This window comes from Saimiri boliviensis, chromosome 8 (assembly GCF_048565385.1).
Source record: "Saimiri boliviensis isolate mSaiBol1 chromosome 8, mSaiBol1.pri, whole genome shotgun sequence".
Taxonomy (NCBI): domain Eukaryota; kingdom Metazoa; phylum Chordata; class Mammalia; order Primates; family Cebidae; genus Saimiri; species Saimiri boliviensis.
Window position 1 is genome coordinate 116,502,670 of NC_133456.1, and position 24,250 is coordinate 116,526,919.

At 41.4% G+C, this 24,250-nt stretch overlaps 1 long non-coding RNA gene across 1 annotated transcript; it reads right to left on the reverse strand.

Moving 5' to 3' along the window:
* Positions 1 to 23,947, reverse strand: LOC141585281 (uncharacterized). The gene is made up of 3 exons (XR_012518681.1): positions 23,505 to 23,947; positions 17,258 to 17,430; positions 1 to 214 (listed from the first exon to the last, which is right to left on the reverse strand). It is a non-coding gene; the product is annotated as an uncharacterized LOC141585281 (long non-coding RNA).
* Between the last annotated feature and the right edge of the window lie 303 nt (positions 23,948 to 24,250).

A 24,250-nucleotide genomic window follows, 5' to 3' on the forward strand; every position in this document is an offset into this window, starting at 1 on the left:
TAACAAAAATAATTGTAACTCAGTTTATCTTTATGTTCTGAGGCCTTAAGGTTTGGCGCAGTTTGGGGCCTTACAATGTATTCTCCTGGCTGAGCCAATTTTCATGATCCAAGCTAATGACGGAGCTTCTGGAAAGTCTGGGCCAAGGCTTTCAACTTCCTGGGAAGGTGGAAGTTACTCTCACAAATCCAGTGCGGGGGTGTTGTCCGAAGGCCTTGTAGGGAATAAAAAGATAATTAATAGGGTACATGATACTGAATATAGATTATCCACAGCTGTGCTTCCCCTAATTAAACAGAAGAATGAAAACAAAGGGCAAGGACCAGTTTCGCTTGTAACTCTGGGTTTTCACATCTCGGTATTGGAGGCTGGCAGCTCTCTCTGTAAATTCTCTGCTTGGTGGGCTATTACATAAGTGTTTGTGAGAACAAGTCCAAATAGCTTAGTAAGACACTACACCCCAATTTGTTTCTTAAAGCACAAAAAGTGAAAAAATAGCCTCAAATGATGTAGTATACAGATCTGCAGAAAGGATGCTTAGATTTAAACTTTCATCTTATTTTGAACCAGTTATTTGGCTATTACAAAATCCCCCATTAAATAAAAAGATGCAGACATCCGTGATAGAAATTGTCTCCATCTGAATGGAAATATCTAACAATTATTTTGACAATCTATATTTTGAATCTGTCATCTGATCTCAGTTTTTCTTTTATTTATTTATCTTTAATGGAATACCACACTTTCCCCAGGCTGGAGTGCAGTGGCGCCATCTCGGCTTACTGCAACCTCTGTCCCCAGGTTCAAGGGATTCTCTTGCCTCAGCCTCCCAAGTAGCTGGAATTACAGGCGTGCACCACCACGCCCGTAGCAGAGATGGGTTTTTCCCATGTTGGCCAGGCTGGTCTCAAACTCCTGACCTCAGGTGGTCTACCCACCTTTGCCTCCCAAAGTGTTGGGATTACAGGAGTGAGCCACTGCACCCAGCTGTGAGTTCAGTTTTAAATGAACTGCTATTTTCTAAAAAGGCATGCTTTAAAAATCAAAAGATGGTTTGCTGCATGTAAAAAAATAATGTTATTAAAGATTTACTTGCCAACCAAAATGTTAAATACCCTAAAATATTCCAGGACTTTCCAGAGCCGATCACCTGTGGCTGCGGGATGCCTCTGCGCCCTGGGCCTGCTCCCTTCTCTCTGCCACGGAGCTTTATCAGAAGATACATACTGAGTGTATTTATTTCAATCTTACTAGTTAATGAACTGAGAGTAGGTACCTTTCTAAAATGTTTTCTATTTGTTAGACACCATCATTTTGCATTTCCTAAGATGGAAAGAAAGATAAACATATGATCAGGCCAAAGGGAGACTCGGCTATTTTATGTTACTTAGAACATGTGGTCTTAGAAAATCAGGTTCCCTAGCCTCAGTTTCCAAAAGCTCAGAGCCATTGTCATATGTAAAAGTCTCATCAGAGTCAGAATCTGCTCTGACTTAGATGCCCTGTACCCTGCCTGCTTCCCTCACCTGAATAATCTGTAAAGGTGGAAAGTGGATTAGAATATCTTCCATCCATGGGAGAAGGGTTTTTTAATGCAGAAAAATGCAATGTTAATGACAAGCCATTATTTTCCTTGATCTAAAAAGGAACTTTTGGGTCAGGCATGGGGCATGGTGGCTCACACCTGTATTCCTAGCATTTTGGGAGGCTGAGACAGGCAGATCACCTGAGATCAGAGTTTGAGACCAGCTTGGCCAATAGGGTGAAACGTGGTCTCTACTGTAAATACAAAAATTAGTGAGGTGTGGTGGCAGGCACCTGTAATCCAAACTACTTGGGAGGCTGAGGCATGAGGATCACTTGAACCCAGTAAGCAGAGGTTGCAGTGAGCCAAGATTGCTCCACTGGACTCTAGCCTGGGTGACAGAGCAAGACTCCACCTCCAAACAAAACAAAACAAAACACACAAACAAACAACAACAACAAAAAAAAAACAATGAAAAGAAAAGAAAGAAAGAACTTTTTAACTTCCCCCCCGCCCCCCGGCTAAACTAAGGACATTTAAAATTTTAGAACCTCTACAGCTGAAACAAAATGAAGGAAAAAAATAATTTTTCATGTCTCTCAAGGTGGAAAAAAATGAAAAATAAATGTTGCATGCAAAGGGACCTAGCTCCAGAGTGATGGATGGTTTCCCACAGCCTCTTCTGGCTGCTGCACTTCTTCATGAGTAAAGGATGCTGTTTACAGTGTGTCCGGACACCTCTGGTCCATGTTGGACACATGAGAACAGACTTACTAAAACTCCATACCTGGTTAGAGAGGTGGAAGACAAGAGATTGCCTTTCGCTTTTAAAACACTCTGATTTAGAAGGATTTTTGGTGTTATGGACTGAATTAACCACGTTCCCCCAAAGGTCCTAATCCTTCATACCTCAGAGTGTGGCTGTATCTGGGGATGGGCTATTTACAGGTAAATACGGTAAAATAAGGTAATTAGGATGGGCCCAAATCCAGTATTACTGGTGTCCTTGAAAGAAGAGCTTAAGACACAGACACGCATCGTGGAAGGATGGTGGGAAGAGGCATAGGAAGAGCTGTTCACAAACCAAGGAGAGAGACCTCAGGGAACTTGGGAACAGATTGGTTGATCAGAATTCTGACACCGAAAATAAATGACTTGAATTTGATCCATAGACTAGTAGAGAAACTTCTGTTTTTTTTTTTTAAAGGAGCCCCTTAGGGATTGATACGCTAGGTTTTTTTCCTCAGAAATGGAATTTGACTTGTCATATCCCAACACCAGGATTGGTTTCACTTCCCTCCTAATTAATGTTTCATAGTGACAATTAAAAGATAAAAATTTTAGTTTTTCTTCCTTTTCCCCCATGCATTGGAACAATTGGCTGATTTTTATTGTAATGTTGTCTGAACGTTCCAAATTTTCTAAATTTCCTTTCTCCTTAGAAAGTTCAACAAATGGGAAAGAAACATGACTTATCATTTCAGAAACTCCAGATACATCTGTACTCTCAAGCAGTGTATTTCCATTACTTATCTATTTTTCTTAAAAAGTACTCATTTGCCAGATAGCAGTGGATCAACATGACCTCAACAACAGGACAATTTGTTATTGATGTTCAGAAAACGCTGACAAGATGCTGCTGCTTTTCATATTTCTTACTGATGAATGAAGGGGACAGAAATAGAATTTCTTGGCAATTGGCAAAGGGTCTCAACACGTGCAGTCACTTCCGCCTATTGCAGAGAAGGAAGTGTCTGGATGAGTTGCTCCAGAAAGATAAGGTGCGCAGAGGGCTTCGCACCGGGAGGAGGTGGGAAACCTGGAGCTGGAAGAACCACAGATAGAGTCCAGGAGAACGGCAGGACCGGAGGGACAATGTCGAAAGTGTGCTGCCTCATAGCGATCCACAGGCTGAGAGTCGCCAGCAATCAACAACTTACCTGTACCAGAGACACTGCTTCCGTGTTCATTCAATGGTTATTACCCTATGGTTGCCCTTTCCTTCACTGAATATTTCACCACCTCTTTACTCTTCTGTGTCAGGCCTTGTTCTTGGCTCTGCTGCTGCACGGTAGGCAAAACAGACAAAAATCTTCATCCTTACGATCAAGTACTAGCACATGGAGAGAGAGCAGCCTATGAATAGGATGTTGGAGTCAGGTTGCAGCATTTTTACATTACAGATTAAGATGAGATTTGTTTTCGCCCTGTAAGACCCCCCAAAGATGACATTAAACAGTTCGTCTATTTGTTACTACAGGTATGGTATATGTTCCCTGACCTGAAATAACTAGGCATCATTCTGTCTCCTCCATAACTTCTATTTCTCTAGTCTCATGAGGACTTCTAGTAGAAGAATTCTTTCTCTTCTCCTGGATAGCATGAGATGCATGTGCAATTCTTGGGAATTTTGCAGCCATTTCATCATCATGTGGGAAAGATCATGAGGATGAAGATGTTCCATGGTGTTTGGCAAATCCACAAGAATTACAGAGTGCTGGGGGCAGGCACCTGCTCAAATCAGTTGTGAATTTCACCCTCCCTATAAACTTGCCAGTTTCACCAATTGTGTGGCTACTGTGTGGTGGTTTGAAAATACACATACAAATGCTTTGCTGCTTTTCCTTTCCAAGTTGAAGCTTAATTTTCCTTTCATCTGAAAGTAGACCAGACTGAGTGAGCTGCTTCCTGTGTGTAGAGTCTGGCAGAGGTGACAGTGGCTTCTGAAGCAAGGCCAATTCCATGTTACTGTCTCTTGGATGACATGGTCTGGAAAGACCATGGCCAAGCCATAAGGACACTTCAGTGTGGGAAGAAACTGGGCCTCTTGCCAACAGCCACCACACATTGGCCATCACGGGAGGAGCTTGCCCTGGAGGCTAGTCCTCCACCCCGACTAAGTTCTTGAGGTCCTGAAGCCCCGGTGGCCTCTTGAACTGCAATGTCTTGAGAGACTACAACTATCCTTGGTCTTAAACTCCTGACTCTTAGAAACTGGGAAGATAATAATTGTGTATTAAAACTTTAAACCTCTCAATTTTGAAGCAATTTTTTATGCAGCAAGAGATAATTCTTGCAGATTTTGGTGTCAAAAGTGGATGCACAGTCAGTGAAGAGTTGGAAAAATATTGAAGAAGGTGTAAGTGACACCCAGGGGAGCCTTGAAAACACTGAAAATAAATATCTGTTGGTTGCTGTGAAAGGCTACAGGGAAAGGCTTAATGTACAGTGAAGGAAATGGTGTTGAAAATGGAAGAAAACTAAATCCTTGTTATGTAGTGGTGAAAGTTTACTAATATTGGCACATGACATAATATGAAAAATAAAAAATGCACCTAATAAACCTGGTGATTGGCTAAAATTTCCAGACACAGTTTTCAAAATGCTATTGGGCTGCTTCTTGGGAGAAGACAGAAATCAACTAAGAAATATCAGATACTGAAAAAAGAAACAAGGACTCCCCAATTTTGAAAGTTATCAGCCTCCCCTGATGATAAATAATGCTAAAATTAAGAAATAACCCCCAGGCAAAGAGAAAACCCAGGGTACTATCAGAAACAGATGGCAAAAAAGTTGAAGCCAGGTGTGATTTTCAAATACTTTCCAAAGCCTCTGAAAGATCGAAGTTGAAGTCTCAGAAAAACACTCATTCAAACAATAAAGCTTTTAAGAAGCCTAATACTACGTTTTCTCAGTGGTCTCAACAGGATCCCAAGGTCAAAATGAGTATCTTAAAGATATTTCTAGGGATGGCTTTGGTTAGATGGAATACACTCCAATAAGATTCATGGGAGATCCACACAGTTTTTCAAGACAACTGTAGCTGCAGGTGAAACACTAGCTTAGACTGAAAAGGAAAGAGTCAGTTTAAAAAGAAATGGCTTCTTAAGACCTCTAAATTTCAATAAGTAAGTAGCAGCCAAGGAAACTACTCAGCGTGGAGCATTGGCCACATTTCATGGGGAGTAAAAAAGTTGACTCAGGAAAATTAAGATCCAAGAAGGCAGAGACAGAAGGCATGTGGAATTACACAGCTTGAGACCTGCTTAAAAAAGCACCAGTATGTGTCCCGGGGAGTTGCAGAATTGCTATGGAGCAGTGCTGCTATATGCCTGTGTAGTAAATGGAAATGTGCATGGTGGTTACTTTGTTCCCCTCGCATCATTATACATTAGTATTGTGTTGTTCTTTTAGCTCACAGGCCTTCAGATCAAGAGAGGCTGAACCTAAGCTGCTGAACTGCAGTAACAGCACCAAAGAAACTTGGAAAGAGAGTGAGTTGAGCGTATTTTGCATGTAAGAGGGTACATTATTTTTTTTTCTAACCAAGGTAAGAATTCTGTTTATTATCATTATCATTATTATTATTATTGAGACAGGGTTTTGTTCTATTGCCCAGGCTAGAATACAGTGGCAGGATTACAGCTCACTGTAGTCTCAAACTCTTGGACTCATGTGATCTTCCCAAGTATCTAGAACTATGTGTGTGCCACCATATCCAGCTAATTTAATTAAAAAAAAAAAAAAAACTTTCTGTAGAGACAGGATCCTGCTATGTGGCCCACGTTGGCCTCAAACTCCTTGGCTCCAGTAATTCTTCCACCTTACCCTTGCACAACACTGAGATTACAGCCATGAGCCACTGTGCCCAGCCAAGGAAACAAATTTGAATCAAACTTTTATTAATTGGAATATCTCTAATTTGGCTTTTAGAGTGTTCTATTACAGCCATTTATGATATCCATGGGGCTATGGATTAACCAGCATTCCCTGCCCCCACAAAAATTCATATGTCAAAGCAGTAATCCCCTACGTAACAACTTAGAATAAGAAAGTAACTAAGGTTAAATTAAGACATAATGTGGAGCTTCGATGCAGCAGAATTAGTGGCTCTATGAGACCTCAGGGAGCTCACTCTCTCTTTCTCCACCACATGAGAACACAGTTAGAAAGCCGCTATTTCCAAGCCAGGAAGAGAGGCCCTCCCCAGGACCCAGATTCAGGCACCTTGACCTTGGATTTCCCAGCCTCTAGAACTGTAAGAAAATAAATTTATGTTGTTTAAATCCTCCCACCAGTCTGGTGTTTTGTTCTGGCAGCCTGAGTAGTTTAAGAATGTGGGGTCATTAATCTGAAACCCTAAGATCCTTGAGAATAAATGAAGTGATGATTTGGGCCTCATCACAGCTTATTTATGAGTTTTGAGGCCTTAGTTCCTAAACTATATGACTTTGTCCAGGTTTTAACTGGGGATAAGATGCAACAAATGCACTTTTACTGTGAAGCCATAAAGTTTAAGTCATTTTTGAATCCAGCTCAAGGAAGAATGTGTTAGAGGTACTTTGAGTTTGAGTTTTACTAAGATGTAACTGCATGGCATGGCTCTTTGTCAAAGCTAATAAGTGATCGCTTACCCAAGCAATAACAGGGGAATGTCTTGAGAGTGTACCCCTGCCACACTCATGTCAAATAACCTGACTTCAGGACACCAGGTATGGCAGGCTATGGTATGCCTGGCTTAGCTTCTCAGTCTTGTTTAGAAAGTAACTCCTTTAATAGCATCTGAAGTCGTCAAACTCTTCAGTATTTTGCAAGATTTTTCATTTAAGGGTTGTCTCCTAGATTTAAACACATGTGAACAGTTGGATTTTTTCTTTTAAACTAAATACCACAAAATGGCCTGTGGACTACAGTATTCAAGCCTTAGTAACTGGGTTTTGCAGTGTTTTAAGTACTCCCAGATATATGATATATATTTGAAGACTTAAAGAAAAGAACAAACACAAATAAGATGGAATAAGTTTATCCGAAAGATATATAAAACCAGAATGAACCATTATAATCTGATTTGAAGGATGTTTTGGAAAGTTTCAATGAAATTGGAAATTATGAGTTCCTTATTTATGCACATAGGATGGACATGTTTCAATCATTTTAAGTGTATTTATTTAATAGAACATGAAAGAAATACAGACAAAACAATAATGGAATATAAAACAAAACAAAAAGATATGTGTTGAGAATAAAATACCTTGTCTGACAATGAGACTAAAATGTAAAAGCCCATTTTTTTTTCAGATTAAACAAAAAGCAGTAATTCATTGTAGCTGAGAAACAAATTTCCAGTGGAAGCCATGACAAAAACTGTAGAATTATTTGACAATAATAAGAAGGAAGAGGAGTGTATAACAGAAACACATTGTGAAAAGATTCAAAATCTTTCTGAATTTATGTAAAATACTGGCACTAAGTTAAAATGAAACATATTAGGCCACCAGAAATAAGATGTTTTTGGTAAATGGGTTAATGAGTCTCATCAATCAATCTAATTAATCATAAGTAAATGAAAACCTTTTATAAAATCTTGAAAGTCCTTGCAATCTTGTAAGTTATGTATTTTTATAACAGGTAGCTGTTATTTTTTCTTACAGTATATGTTTTTTGATAGAAGGTTTCAGAAATTGAACAACACCTTTAACTTTACATGCCGTTACCAATAATAAGTTGTAAAATTAAAAGACCTTTTTTAAAATGATAAACTTTATTCTATCATTCTTCAGAAAAATTAAATTTTCCTATTCATTTTATTTAAAAAAAGATACAATAAACTTTTATGCCTGAGAAGCTGCTCAATTAGAATTCCTACAATTTTTAAAGTATTTCAGTTAGGTAAGACAGCTAATTTTTTTTAAAATTACGTTAATTTTCTGAATATTATAATATTGCCATATTTGTATACTTTTATAAAGATTGCAATATGTTTGATTTAATTTTCTTTCTAAATAAAATTTCACTTTCTAACTTATTTTATACTTTTTTATCACCAATATCAAATTTTATTAAGTATTAAAAAGTACCTCATTTTTAGTATTATTTAACTTTTGAAACTAATTATTTATGATTCTTACTTTGTAAGTCACAAAGGCACATTTAAAATTCTTTTTTTTTCTTTTTTTATTATTATTATTTATTATTTTTTTATTGCATTTTAGGTTCTGGGGTACATGTGAAGAACATGCAAGATTGTTGCATAGGTACACACATGGCAGTGTGGTTTTCTGCCTTCCATCCCCTTGCCTGTATCTGTCATTTCTCCCCATACTATCTCTTCCCACCTCCCCACCCCCGTCCCTCCCCCATTTCCCCACAACAGACCCCAGTGTGTAGTGCTCCCCTCCCTGTGTCCATGTGTTCTCAATGTTTAACACCCACCTATGAGTGAGAATATGCACTGTTTGATTTTCTGCTCTTGTGTCAGTTTGCTGAGAATGATGGTTTCCAGGTTCATCCATGTCCCTACAAAGGACGTGAACTCATCGTTTTTGATGGCTGCGTAATATTCCATATTCCATGGTGTATATGTACCACATTTTCCCTATCCAGTCTATCATCGTTGGGCATTTGGGTTGGTTCCAGGTCTTTGCTATTGTAAACAGTGCTGCTATGAACATTTGTGTGCATGTGTCCTTATAGTAGAATGATTTATAATCCTTTGGATATATACCCAGTAATGGGATTGCTGGGTCAAATGGGATTTCTATTTTTAGGTCCTTGAGGAATCGCCACACTGTCTTCCACAATGGTTGAATTAATTTACATTCCCACCAACAGTGTAAAAGTGTTCCTATTTCTCCACATCCTCTAGGCAAAACCATTCAGGACATAGGCATAGGCAAGGACTTCATGACCAAAATGCCAAAAGCAATGGCAACAAAAGCCAAAATAGACAAATGGGACCTAATCAAACTCCACAGCTTCTGCACGGCAAAAGAAACAGTCAGTAGAGTGAATCGGCAACCAACAGAATGGGAAAAAAATTTTGCAGTCTACCCATCTGACAAAGGGCTGATATCCAGAATCTACAAAGAACTAAAACAGATCTACAAGAAAAAAACAAAGAAGCCCATTCAAAAATGGGCGAAGGATATGAACAGATACTTTACAAAAGAAGACATACAGGAGGCCAACAAACATATGAAAAAATCCTCATCATCACTGGTCATTAGAGAAATGCAAATCAAAACCACACTGAGATACCATCTCACACCAGTTAGAATGGCGATCATTAAAAAATCTGGAAACAACAGATGCTGGAGAGGATGTGGAGAAATATACTTTTTTTTTTTTTTTTTTTTGAGACGAAGTCTTGCTTTGTAGCCCAGGTTGGAGTACAGTAGCATGATCTCGGCTCACTGCAACCTCTGCCTCCCAGGTTCAAATGATTCTCCTGCCTCAGCCCCTCAAGTAGCTTGGACTACAAGCATGCATCACCATGCCTGGCTAATTTTTTACATTTGTAGTAGAGGCCAGGTTTCACCATGTTGGCCAGGCTGGTCTCGTAATCCTGACCTCAGGTGATCCGCCTGCCTTGGGCTCCCAAAGTGCTGGGGTCACAGTCATTAGCCACGTGCCTGGCCTATGCTTTTGCTCTTTTGTCATTTTAAAGGGGGTCCTCAAAATTGTGTGTTTCTGGTTCTACAAAACAAGATTCATCCATAGTGCAAAGTAACATCTGTGACGAATACTGCTTCATTTTCAAAAACTATATGGAGAAAATGGAGTTACTTCACTCTCTCTTTTTACTTTACTGCTTTACGGCTCCTTAAATATGCAATTGCAGTTCCCACAAATAGATTATACCGTGTCAAACCCTCTTTATTTTTTTGAAAATGTAAAGACATAATTATTAAAGTACAGATCTCTTTAAATAAGAAAAGCAACAAAAATGAGGACACAACACTTATTTATTTCAGTTAATATGGAATTCATAAATAAAGATCTGCAAAAATAAGAGAAAAAATTAATTCCCAAAGTTATTGTGGTTGGAGGGATATGGATGGTAGCAGACTCAATGGAAAAAACAAAAGGAGAGATGAGAGCCGTTTTCAGTCCCCTCGGAGCCAAACTGGACCTTTCAGATCATCCTCGCCTTGGGCGGATGGGCTTGCTGTCCCTGGGCAGACGCACCGACGTGCAGACGTGGGAACACAGCACAGTACTAGCATGAGGCATTTGGAGACTAGTGGGGTCACTTTCCTGTGAAGTCAGATTGAAGTTTCTCGTTGATATAAAAGTTATATCTAGATAGAATGGCTTTTGTGGATCATGCCATGGAATTCAGCTAGATGGCTGCTTCCCATGGTGGAGCTTTTAACAGTAGTTAAAAGAGTTCTGTGCTGTGACTATAACAGGAACTCCTGCTTTGGTCCAAGCCAACAAATGGATTTTCACATTAAATAATAAACTGAATATAATATTTTAAAAGTGAATGTGATATATTGTAGCATCACTCCTGGTACTTACCAAGAACACTAATGCATGTTTTTCTATAAAGATTTTTTTTTCAAGTGTAATTCTCTTTAATGAGCTACTTAACCTACCATATGATTGAGATACTCAACACTTTATTAAATGCTCAACAGCAAAAGCACCTTAGAAAAATATTAAGTGGAGCTAAAACGTAAGAAGAAAAAGAAGGGGGTGACGAGAAGAAAGACGGAGGATGGAAAAAGAAGAACGATGTGGCCATCTCTGCAAGCTCTATAATATCACAGAGGAAATAGAGATAAAGCTCCGTGAAGTCAAATCAGCAAACCATACACGATTAACCCATAATACAGACATTCTAGAGGCATTGAAAAGTGGATAACACAGCCTCTCTATCATTCTGATTATCTGGTTTCAAAGAGAACCTAATCAATTTGTCAGCTAGTAGACCACGTTTTTTAAAATAACAGATCATTGACATAGTTACATCAGTCAAAAAAGTTTCCATTACGTCAGTGAAATTCTATAACACTTCAAACCTTCTCAAAGCCTACATTTTTAAAAATTACCAATAGTAGGTTTGATAATACACTTACTGCATCCTGTTAATTATGTAATAATTATATAAGCTAATAAAAAATTATCTAACCTATTAGGATAGGAATTTTAAATTAAACTGTAAATCTTTATTTGCAAAATATAAAATTGTATATGTTTGTTATTGGGATCAGCCTTCACAAATATTAATTATAGTAATAATTCAATATAGAAAAATGTAACACTTAGAACTGCATGGACAAAATTAAAATATTTTATTTTCAATGTATGTATTTCCTTCACAGAAGAAATTACAAAACAATCAATAAGAATGTTTTGAGGAAAGGTCACATTAAGATAAAACTTATGGAGGAATAAAATTGGAATACAAGTTAAAAGAGGAAAAGGAGTTATGTCCAATTTCCTGCAATTGAAGAGCTTATTTGTGTATGTCTTTTAATAGGCAATGGTCAGTATCAAATCACTTCACTATTAGCATTCTACTGACTACCTTTCTTAGAACAAGTTCATAGTTTCATTTTCATCCGTCCATAGTATCCTGAAATTTGCATCATTTGCAGCCATTTCAGCATAGGAAGGAAATGTTGTATGTCCGTTAAAAACAACTGAGAGTTTGCATTTTGCAAAACACCAGGATAGAACAGTGGTAAACACTTGGGGATCGATGTTCTAAAGCATCCTGAAACATCCTCTCTCCAGCAAAACTGCCTGAAAATTCAGGTACTTTTTATTCATTTGAACGGCTTTTTCACTTTTCCCAAAACAGTAATCAATGAGAAAAATAGCTTTATTATATGTTTCTATGATGGACTACATAATATTTTGTTGAATTAAGTAACGATTCATCACTATTTTAAATGATTTCCTTTCTTGAAGCTATTATTTCTGATGAAGTTCACTTTGTTTAGATTTAGAAGACTCACTCGGAGTGAAGGATTAACCTTTTATTTAATGATATGCTTTATACACATGTTTTAACAGTAATTTTTTAGCATTTAAAAATCTTTTATTGATGGATGGATTGATTGATTTTAGAGACAGTGTCTCTATCCTCCAGGCTGGAGTACAGTGGCACTATCTCGGCTCACTACAACTTCCTCCTCTTAGAGTCAAGCAATTCTCCTGCCTCGGCCTCCTGAGTAGCTGGGATGACAGGCATGCACCATCACACCCCGCTAATTTTTTTATTTTTAGTAGAGATGGGGTGTCACCATGTTGCTCGGGCTGGTCTTGAACTCCTGACCTCAAGTGATCCGCTTACCTGGACCTCCTAAACTGCTGGGATTACAGGAGTGAGCCACCGCATCTGGCCTGAAAATACCATTCTTAGCATCCAGCAATCTTAGAACATTTTAACAGACACACGCACACGGGCACACACACACTTAAGGAGCTTTAACTTTACCACATTAGAAATATATTAGGAGTTATCATTTTGAATATTAGTTTCATTAGACATCCGAAAGAAAATAAATTAAATTACAATAGCTAATTGAAACTTGTAGTACGTAGTGCATAGATGTAACCATCTGGACTCAAACCAGGAGGAGGAAAATGTAATCTTAACTGATATGCTCTGGTCTTAACAGATGTTTCCAACCCCACATGGAGGATACAAATCACTCAAAATAGCTTAACATGTCCATTAGAATTATCAGCAACACATTGCTGTTCACTAACCCTATTGAAAGTGTAAATACACACAATGTCAGATGTGCCTTCAGAATGGGAGAGGATTGCAATTTACTCTTCAGTATATTTTGCTATATGTGGTAGGTGCCTGGTAAATATGTGTAAATGCAGCTGTACCCACAAGTTATGTGAAGAAGAAATTTCCATATCCTGAAAGTAAGGCAGAAGGTCACGTGTGCATTCACATGTGTGCTAGCCATTCTAAATCAAAGGCATGTCACCCCTGCTAAAGTGCCCCCCCACCCCCAATCAGGAGCTCTCAGCATTCCTTCTCTAGTGGAAATCCAGAATAACGTTTCTCTCTTCAAAAACATTCCATTCTTTCTTGCCCATGCATAGCTAAGTGGTCTTCAGATAGGACCCTGCATCCAGGTCCTTTGCCTGCATGTCACTTTTTCTTACTTCAGGTGTGATGAATAACCCAGCAGTCCTCCTTGCCTTTAATTATCACCCAGAGTATTTAAAAGGGAAAATTGAAAGCCATCAATAAAACAGGGGGAATGAAAGACGGGACGAAAGCAATCACGAATAAACACTGACGTTGCTGTGCGTGAAACAAAGTCTGTTTACACTGGGCTTTGTTGGGTGCCTGTTCTCTACAGCAGGGATGAAGCAAAAAGTGAAAACATGATTCCTCCCCAGAGTGACAGCGTCCTGGCCTGGGGAGCTGAAGTGTGGCACATGAAGCAGTCTCTGTTTCAGGCTAACAGGACTGGAGAAGCAGACATCACCTGGAGATCGGGTGTGGAAAGCAAATCCCAGGCTCAGTGTGTTGGAGAGTGCAAGGATCTGGGATGGAAAGTTAGAATCCCTGCTTTTTTTTTTTTTTTTTTTTTTGAGACACATCTTTGCTGGAGTGCAGTGGTGCGATCTGGGCTGTAACCTTTATCTCCCGGGTTTGAGCGATTCTCCTGCCTCAACCTTCCGAGTAGCTGGGATTACAGGCACCTGTCACCATGCCCAGCTAATTTTTGTATTTTTAGTAGAGGCGGGGTTTCACCATGTGGCCAGACTGGTCTTGAACTCCTGAGCTCAAGTGATCCACCCGCCTTGGCCTCCCCAAATGTTGAGATTACGGGCATGAGCCACCACACCCAGCCTTAGAATGCCTGTTCTTAAAAAACCACGGACATCTAAGGAAAATAAAATGCAGTCTCTAAGTTTTTTAATTAAAGGTGTTTTAGAGCCTGCTAAGTTGACTGACTTGATTCATCCAGAGGTCAGGTTACGTTAATGGTGTGTCTACAGCGGAGATGCCAGGGTCTGTAATGGGGAACCCACTTCTCCTGATCTTTCTAACTTCCCCATGGAACAAGGTGGGGAGTGAGGAGTTCAGGTTGGGAGGCTCCGATAAAACTCTGCACTCTAAAAGAAGATGCATTCGAGAATACGGGCCAAGTGGTTCCAAATGCATTGCTGTCTCAAAACAGTGATCATTTATTGCAGAAATAGGCTGAGTAAAATAAGGGTTCAAACAGAAAACCAGAGAGCCATTAGGAGAACGCCGAGGCCCACACCAGAATGGGCTTTGTTTTGTCTTGTTCTGCAATGAGCCAAGTGCTCAGAAAAGGGCCTCAGCCTTGAAGCAGGGGGAGAAAGGGCCCCGGGGAGGGTCGGAGGGTAGAGGGATGAGAACGAGATGGAGGTGGCAAGGACAGGGTGCGAGGGTCTTAAGAGAATCAAGAGAATCCTTAGCACAGAGAGCGAGCATAGGGCCTGTAAACTGCTTTCCAGGGGACACTCCCAGCGTGCAGCCAGGCGGGTCTCGGTGCGAAGGAGAAAAGGGGCTGGGTTCCAGGAGCAAGTCTGTGGAGGAGAAAGTCCAGCGATCTTTGGGCAGTGAGAGCGGAGCCCTTGTGCAAGGAGAGATGGGCTTGGGCTGCTCCTGAGATCTGGGGACAGCCCTGGGGTCAATTGTCTTTCCAGGAAGGGTCCATTTGTCTATGCTGGATCCTTAGAGCAATACTTCTCTCTCAGAACCTCTTCTCAATCTATCCGGGGTCCATCTCTGAATCTGGCAGGTGGCCCTCAGCACACATCTCCCCCCTGCCGGCCAGACCCACCCAGCTGTGGGAATTATTCTATGCTGTGTTCCAACAGAGCCCAGGACTTCATCCTAGTGCTGAGGTCCTGGCGCAGGAGCGCTCTTCTGGCTCCATCAGAAGCCATCTGTGTGTGTGGAGGGGGAGTTACTCAGTTTTCCCAGCAGCAGTTACCTCCTGCGTAAAGTCAGGGCGAATTTCTAGGCCCTTCACTAGCTTTAAGTTTTGATGCTATGACTAAGAGGATTTTTGTTTTGTTTGATTTGGTTTTTCAAAATGAGTTGTGTGTGAATTTTTTACTATGTCGGAGTCCAGCAGAAAAGAAACCAACAGAAGGAGGATCTTCTGTGACGGTTTCTAGTTAGCATTTAATGCAAGAGGAGACCCAGGGCTTTCCTTCCCAGAGACCCAGGACCAGGGCTGGCCCAGCCACGGTGCATAGTGATGCTGAAGAGAAGGAGGCGGGCTCTGAGCCCCTCCCACAAAGTTTCAGGCCTGTCTCCAAAATGTGCAACGTTGGAGCTTTGGGAAAACCACTCGTATTTTGCACCTCAATATTTTTGTCTATAAAATGTAAATAAACTCTGCACCTACCCAGAAGGAACATTGTAAAACCAGAGCAAGGTATTGCATAGAAGTGGGTAGAAAAGGGTCTGGCTCATGGTGGGTTCTCCACGCCTCTGATAATTGCATGGCAAACACCTGGAAGATGGGAGTTCACGCCGTGCACTGAGCACATTGAGGCCAGAGAGCACACAAGCAAGGCCAGGAGCAAGAAACAGCATGGTGAATCATGGGTAAGGCTGGTGGGAGATGAGTGACATTCGGATGTCCAGGGGACATTCCTAGTGTGCAACCAGACAGGACCCAAGGTGAAGGAGAGAAATGGAGAGAGTGGCTTTGCTTCTCACAAGGGTGTCCTGGCACTCCAGACTGGACTAGTCAACCCTCCACGTCACCCTCTGCCTTCCCCGCGCCTGGCTATAGTAATTGGAGGAAAGGTAAGCACATTACACAACCGCGAGGTAACTGTCCAGTGAAGGGCCACAGTGCCATGTCCTGATAAGAAGCTGCCCTGTGGTTTTCTGAAATTTCCAAGTTGAAACTCAGAAGTCCTGGCCAGGTGCAGTGGCTCATGCCTGTAATCCCAGCACTTTGGGAGGCCAAGGCCAGAGGATCACTTGAGGTCAGGAGTTCCAGACCAGCATATCCAACATGGTAAAATCCCATCTCTACTGAAAAAGAAAAAGAAAAAGAACTAAAAAAATTAGCCCTAGGTGTTGTGGCACATGCTGGTAGTCCCAGCTACTCAGGCGGCTGAGGCAAGAGAATTGTTTAAACCCAGGATGTGGAGGCTGCAGTGAGAAGACATCCAGACTGGTTGACACAGAAAGACTCCATCTCAAAAAACAGAAAAAAAAGAAGCCCTTTCAGGAGGCCAAAGATGTTGGCAGGTACAAATCAATGCAGTTTTACAGAAAATCCAATCCAGAAACCAAAATCTGAGTAATCCATCAGCGTATCATTCCTGTTGGCACCCAACTGTCCCTAACGTCAGCGCCTCTCCCGGGCCACTCTTTCCTAACCCTTACATGATCCGGTTTGAGTTCTATGCAGCAGAGAGGCTTGACCAGCATACCTACTCCTGCAGGCCCACTCTTGGCCAAACACCACCACTACTGAAACTCAGAACGCTCTGTTTCAACACAGAAATAGAAATACTTACAAAAACATGTTGCTTTGACTCCCTCCATCTCTACGCACTGGGTAGCACAATGTGGAACTCTATATGATGAAGTATATACGATGTCCATGCCACACTTATTCCAACACATTGGTCTTGATTTCGAGAGCTCAATGCCAGCTATGATGCCAGCTTTGACCCCTGGGTTACTCCTCAGCACTGCCTCTTCTCACTGTTCTGATTTTAATACTTAGCTGATGTGAAACCCTTTTAAATAACAGATAAATAAGATTCTCCAAACATGGTTAACTCAGCTTCCTAAAAGTATAGAAATATGATTTTCTAATACTGGGCATCAGATTCAAAACATCAACCAGTAAGAATAGAATCTCCCTGTGGATTCCTGTTTAGTTAAATCTACCGGTTTCCTAGTAGGAAAAATCTTATGCAGCACAATTTTAGCAATTTACCTGAAATTTAGCAATTTACCTGAAGTAACCAGATGGGGGGAAAAGTGGCAATGCTCTGACTGAAAACAGTTAGCAATCTCCCAAAACACTAATAATCCCTCCAATTTGATTTTCCGGCCTCCTGAAAGTCCTCTCAGATACACTGCACAGCCCTCCGGATGAAGAAGGAATTCAACTTGTCAACATATAAATCTTTGTGTACAAAGATGATCGGAACAAAATAATTATTTTACCCTGAACATATAAAGATATTATAAAAAGCAGATATTTTTCTTTATGTAGTGGATAGAGGAAGTGAAAAAAAAAAGCATTCAATATTCTGTCTGACATATTAAAATGTGGATGCTTAAATTAATGTGGGGTCAAAAATAAAAGACACACACACACACACACACACACACACACACACACACACATTTTTTGAGATGGAGTTTTGCTTTTGCTGCCCAGGCTGGAGTGCCATGGTACTGTCTCAGCTCACTGCAACCTCTGCCTCCTAGATTCAAGTGATTCTCCTGCCTCAGACTCCCGAGTAGCTGGGATTACAGGCACACACCACCATGCCTGGCTAATTTTTATCTTTTTAGTAGAGACAGGGTTTCACCCTGTTGGCCAGGCTGGTCTCGAACTCCTGACCTCAGGTCATCTGCCTGCCTCTGCCTCCCAAAGTGCCAAGATTACAGTTGTGAACCACCTCACCTGGCCAGAAGACAAAAATATTAAGGAAATAATTCACCCTTGAAACTATATACTGAAATCATTTTTTTTCTACATTTTTCTGAAGAGATCAACAATGACACAGGAAATTGCTTTGACATGATCACCAAACTAGAAATTGATGTCAGTGGTATCCTTTTTAAAATGACTGAGACTAACTGAATTACAATGATTTTAAAATTCTTATTTCTTCTGTATTTATCATAGATTATTATTCCTAGTGCCTGCCTAGTCCCTACTATTAGAATTTAATCAGCAAGCTTTCCTCCAAATTAGGCAGTATATCCCATTCATTTCCAATAGATACATACAATCAAAATGGGTCACATGGTGCAGCTCATTGCTTAGCTCATAATAAATATTTCTATCTGTAGGCAGCAATTATGATTTAGAAACAGAGGCACAGAGTACATAACGGCAAATAACTGAAATTAATTAAATAACCCTTCAGCTTATTTCTTGGAATAAAAGTTTAACATGAACTCTCTTTGTGGGTAATATCAGTTGCTTGAAAATGAAGAAAAGAATGTTTTTATAAAGAATAACTTACAGCATTAAATAAGGTATTGTTTCCATTAAAGTGGACTTAAAGTAATATAAATTAATTCAAAGACTTTTTTCCTTTTAAGAAGGAATCTTCCTGTTGCATCACTATATTAACAGATGGAAGGACTAAACGAAAATAAATATGGATTCCACAGTGTTTAGCTACAACTTAAACATGGCATATCATTGCCTGGTCAAATATTTGTAGTGCCGATCAGAGTACTGACTTAAGGATACGCCTTTAAATAAACAACCTCTTATCTAAATCTCGAAGGCCTACAAAATTAAGTTTGGGATTTCCCAGCAGCAGGGATCAGGCTTCCTACAAGCGTCTGGACTTGGATCTGTGCTTGGGGCCAGGAATCTCTCGAGCCTGGCCTGCTGGACGCAGATGTCACCAATGCCATTCTTTCTTCCTCAGCGACATCAGAGGCTGCCGAGAAGCGGTGCTCTGCTTTGGGCCGTCAGAGATCAGCAAATCAGGTTTATTGTGCAGGACAGAAGCTTGAACTGATGTGTGTCAGTCGCATTAAGCCGTGTGAGATGCTCTCAGTTCCTACCGCTCCTTCTGCTGTAATTACTGATGTGCAATTTCTAAAGTTCATCTTTAGAGTACATGGCATGGAGTCCGAGCTCCTTTGGATGACTTCTCCCCCTCACACTCCTCACACCACCGTTTCCAGCAGGCAGTCAACATCTAGGCTCTGAGGTAGACGTGTAAAGCCTCAATGTCCCTGGTTTCCTGGGACAGTCTTCTCTTTTGATGTCCAAATCATGACACGAACAAGCCTTGGAGGGCCAATGCTTAGGGCAGAGCTCTGGCAGGTCATCCAAGCACCTCTGTTAAGACTTGCTGAGCAAATGCGTAATCTATCAATTCATTAGGTTCCATGTGGCTGCATCAGCAAAGGTGTGGGGCTGACATGCCATTTTAATATGCTTTCATTGCATTGGGTGCTGACTAAAATATTCATTTTTAAATGAAAATACATAAATGTTCTGACTTTTCACAATTTGCTTCTGTAAGGCAATACAGTGGAATACTATTACTTAGATTTTTATATAAAATATTAAAAAGGAAGAAAAAACAAAAAGAAAACCATAGTTCTCTAAAAACAAAATGATTCTATTCGGTCACCACCCCTGCTTTCATAAGGAGCCATATATGTACGTCTAGTCCCCAAGGCTGACATTATTAAAGGTTTTCCGGCCGGGCGTGGTGGCTCACACCTGTAATCCAAGCACTTTGGAGGCCAAGATGGGCAGATCACCTGAGATCGGGAGTTCAAGACCAGCCTGACCAACATGGGGAAACCCCGTCCTTAAAAATAAATAAATAAATAAATAAATAAATAAAATAAAATAAATAAAAATAAAGGTTTTCCATTGTAATTTTCTACTTTGATGAACAGAAATATTGTGCAATATTTCTTATTCAATACAGCCAATGCTCAAGTGTCCAGCTCAATAGCCCTCTAGCGCCCTGCATAGTGGGCCCCGTAGCACGTCATGTTGGAAAACTAATACCCGTTATATCCCTCCGTCACCATCAGAACCTTGGGAGGCCCAAAGAAGACTGTGCCTCAGGGCACCTCGCAAACTGCAAAGCACTTGAATAAAATTATTTCCCTTGGAGCCACCACCGTGGCACCTATGTCACGTGATAAGCCTATCAGAGAGATTTGTGTCTCATTAGGAGTCAAGGATAAAATTGGTAATGGACTGAGAGATGTTTGGGTGCAGTGTGCAGTAATAATTAGGAGTGAAGTAGTTAACATTTTGTCACTTGGATGATCAACGATTAGCTGCCAGATGCTTTTGAAACAACCGTTTATTTGTACGTCATGTATCTTGGTGATAACAATCTCACTGATATGATCAGTGAGCAGATCTTTAGAAAATGCAATGGGAATCCCATCAGTGAGTTGCACACACTCCCTTTTTAGCACAGAAGGGAGGCATAAACGTGATGTTTTGCAGTGAGGATACTTGTGATGGTGCCAGGAGTTCAGAGCTGTAACTCATTGCCGTAAAACCCCACGTTTTTCTTGCAAATAGACGGGCCAAAGCAGCATGTTCGTTGTTTGCTGAATACTTGCAATTGTTTACACAATATTTGTAATTCCTTCCAGTGATGAAGGATGATGTGCCCCAGGAGAGAGGGGAAGGAGAGGTCGAACCAAGCGGCTGTGAGGGGTCTCAGACGATCGTGCTGCAAACATGGTACCCAAGGGCTCTCACACAAGGGCACCTGCTCAATCCTGTCCCAGGGGCAGGTTCTGGGCACTGAGACAAGAAGCGTATGGGACTGGAAGCTCCAAGTGTTCCCTCTCTGTTCCCTCCCAACTCCAGCTCTAACCACACACCCATGCCCTGTATAGACACGGAGATGATGTCACCACAGTGGGTGATTGAACACTGGATCCAGGAGTGGGGACCACCATCTTTGCCTTGGGCACCTTCCTCATTGAAGTCCCTGTGATGAGATGAAGAAAAGCTTCAAGGGCATGAAGATGCTGGGCTCACCCACTAACCCGTCTCCCTGACCCCCAGAGTCAGATGCCAGTTCCTCAGCTGCCTGCACCAGGGGCACGGGGCTGCCACCACCCACAGGCTCATCAGCCTCGGAGAACCATCCAGATCTGAGAGACTCAAAGTGCAATTCCAGCAGGGAAACCTCTAGACCCAGCCATGATTTCAAACTAAAAAAAGCAAACAAATCCCTCGGGAATGCAGGCTGTTGCCTCATCTTCATTTTGGACCTGTCTCCTTGCAAGTTCCTTCTAAGAAGAGAAGACTTCCCACTCCAGCTGTCTCTGCGTTGCCGAGGTTACTCGGTCATTGGTGTCTCATGCACTTCAACATGGAATTAGCAGCAGTGTCTCCTCCAACGTGTACTTGCAGAGAACAGCAAATGCTTTATGTGAGTACGAGAAGAAAACGCTTGTGTACTTACAGCACCTAGCATCTGCCCCTGGCGAGTGCAAATTAAGTGGTACAGTTCCCCCAATTTCGAGAATTTATTACATCTTTGCTATAAAATGAGTAAAGGGGAAAGCCAGTCATTATCCATTTTCAGAGGTGAATAGGGACTACAGGCAGAGCCGTGGGTTGCACAAAACAAAAATGATTGGGGTTGGAGCCTTCAGTGTTCTCAGATGTTTCACCTGAAAGTGCTCTTCAGTGCCCACGAGCCCCTGGCAGCAGCGTGAGCCAAGGCACGCATGGCCGCCCTCCTAGGAACCTGATACTTTAAAATCACCAAGGATTTTAATAAAAAGGAAATTACGTGTACAAAAGTAAAATACATATTCCCTTTTTATTCTCTCCTCAGAACTGTCTTGTGAAACAGCTGTGTTCACTTCTCTGGTGGTATCTTTAAGACACGTATCACAGGCATCACAGGTGCAGCAGGGAGCCTTCCTTGTGTGGTGCCGCTGGTCTGCAATGCTCACCTGTCGTGAGTGAGTCTGTCTTTCCCGGTGAAGGTGTGGGGGCTCCTCCTGTGTTTGCACCCAGGCACTGTGGCTGGAAACGCACTGCCATAGCCATTCCCGCCTATCCTGCTTGGTGTTTCCATATCTGATTTTATTCTTGCAGCCCTCCCAAGGTTCTTGGTGTGTCTCAGAGTGAGTTAACTTGTTGAAAGTCTGTATGCATCTGTTGAAGGTAGCTGACCTCTTTTCTGTAACTATCCCAAAGTGTCCCCATCTCCTACCTCAGGACACACATGCATCCTGTGGCCAGTCCATCCAGAAAGCCCATGGAGGTGGCTGCCAGCTTAATGAATTGAATCCTCGTAACAAGGGAAAGCTCAACGTTTGAAAAATGAATACATTTTCCATCATCAAGGTCTACACTGTACCAAATTGTGTTTGCCCAGTGGCTAGGATTGATATTAATGTTTGAGTAAAGCTAATTAAATATGAAAGAGAAAGTTGAAAATGATCAGCATGAAAACTGACTCACTGGACAGATCTCACGTCAAACGCATCCTGAGAAGATGTTTCTGCACTGACCATTTCTAACTATCTAGCATGGACTGAAGTGTCAAGGTAGCAAGGCTGAAACTATTTTTTTCAGATTAAAAAAAGAAATCCATGATAATATTGCCCACCCCCACCCTAAATATTTTGCTACTGAAAAAAAGATTTTACCTATAATTAAACATTCAGGCTGGGCACAGTGGCTTATGCCTGTAATCCCAGTACTTTGGGAAGCCGAGGCAGTCAGATCACGAGGTCAGGAGATCAAGACCATACTGGCTAACATGGTGCAACCCTCTCTACTAAAAATACAAAAACTTAGCCAGGCTTGGTGGTGTATGCCTATAGTCACAGCTACTTGGGAGACTGAGGCAGGAGAATCGCTTGAACTTAGGAGGCGGAGGTTGCAGTGAGCTGAGACTGCACCACTGCACTCCCTCTGGGCAACAGAGAGAGACTCCATCTCAAAAAAAGAAAAGATATTCAGGTGAACATTTTTATGCAAAAGGAACAGAGAATCTTAACCTAAAACATCTAAGTGTAATTTAAATTTCTTATTCTTTTTGTAGATGAGTCAAAAAATGTATCCTTGATTCTGAACTTATTAGAGCCATATGGCCAATCATAAAAACAATAGGCTTCTCTCAACATTTTTACCAAAAAGGAGCAGGTTGAGGAGAGTGGACCCAGGCTAGCCCTCCTGGGCAAGCCGGGTAGATTCTGTTCAGGAGACATCTCTTTAAAAATAGCAACAAGAGTTTCCCTTTTCATTTAGACATTGCTTTATCTACCCTCCGCTAACAGCCTGTTAAAATACCAAGTGACTGACATATTTGCAAAAATCATTATAGTTCTCAGCCTCGTGGGAGGTCCCAACTGAGAAAACAGTATGTGGCTGTCTTTAAGACAAAGCCTTAACTAAAGTCTCAGATCCAACGCTGGAAGATGCCATGCACCCCGGGAAATAGGGGGTGGCCCTGCCAGGAAGTGCCATTTCCTGCCTGTATTCTCTCTCACCTGAAAGAGACAGAACAGCCCAGGGGGCAGGGGTCCTTGGCCCTGCAGGGAGTGTCCTCCGTCATGACCTCATTACGTGCCTGTCCCGGAAGCTGAGTCACTTTGCTCCTGATTCCCAGATTCTGGCTTGTGTTCTCTTCATTAGGTTTATCTTGATGCCTATCATGTGGTATTCCTTGAAAGTCAGCATCCCTAAAATTCCTGTCATTCCTGTTCTGTTCCCAGGGGAAATGGACTGTGTTTCAACAACCTGAGGCACCTTTTATTACGTGGAAGGAAGGAGAAAGCCTGGCTTGTTGACACACTGCTGTGTCCTATTTTTGTCTGGATTGTGTGACCTTTAATGGAGTTGTGGACCTGGGCCATGTGGGAGAGGCCACCACAGCTGCCCAATGGGAGTGACGCAATTCCCTGGGATGTCGGAGCCAGGCTGCCCCAGAGTGGACTCGGACCCAGAGCTGAAGTCACAACCACAGGGTTCACTATTCGTTGGGTGCAGAATTCTTAAGTTTCCATCAGGATTGAGGCACTGCACAGAGACTCTGAGAAAAAAAACATGCACTGAAGCTCGGCTGTTCAATGAACCTACCCTGCGATGGAGGTGGACAGGATTAAAATAGAAATAGTGCATAAATAGCAATTTGAGGAACCAGACAGTGCATGACAGGAGAATGCCAGAAAAAAAAAAAAAAGAAAAAGAAAAAAACAAAAAACAAAAAACCAGAAAATCGCTGGTGTTCGTTCTG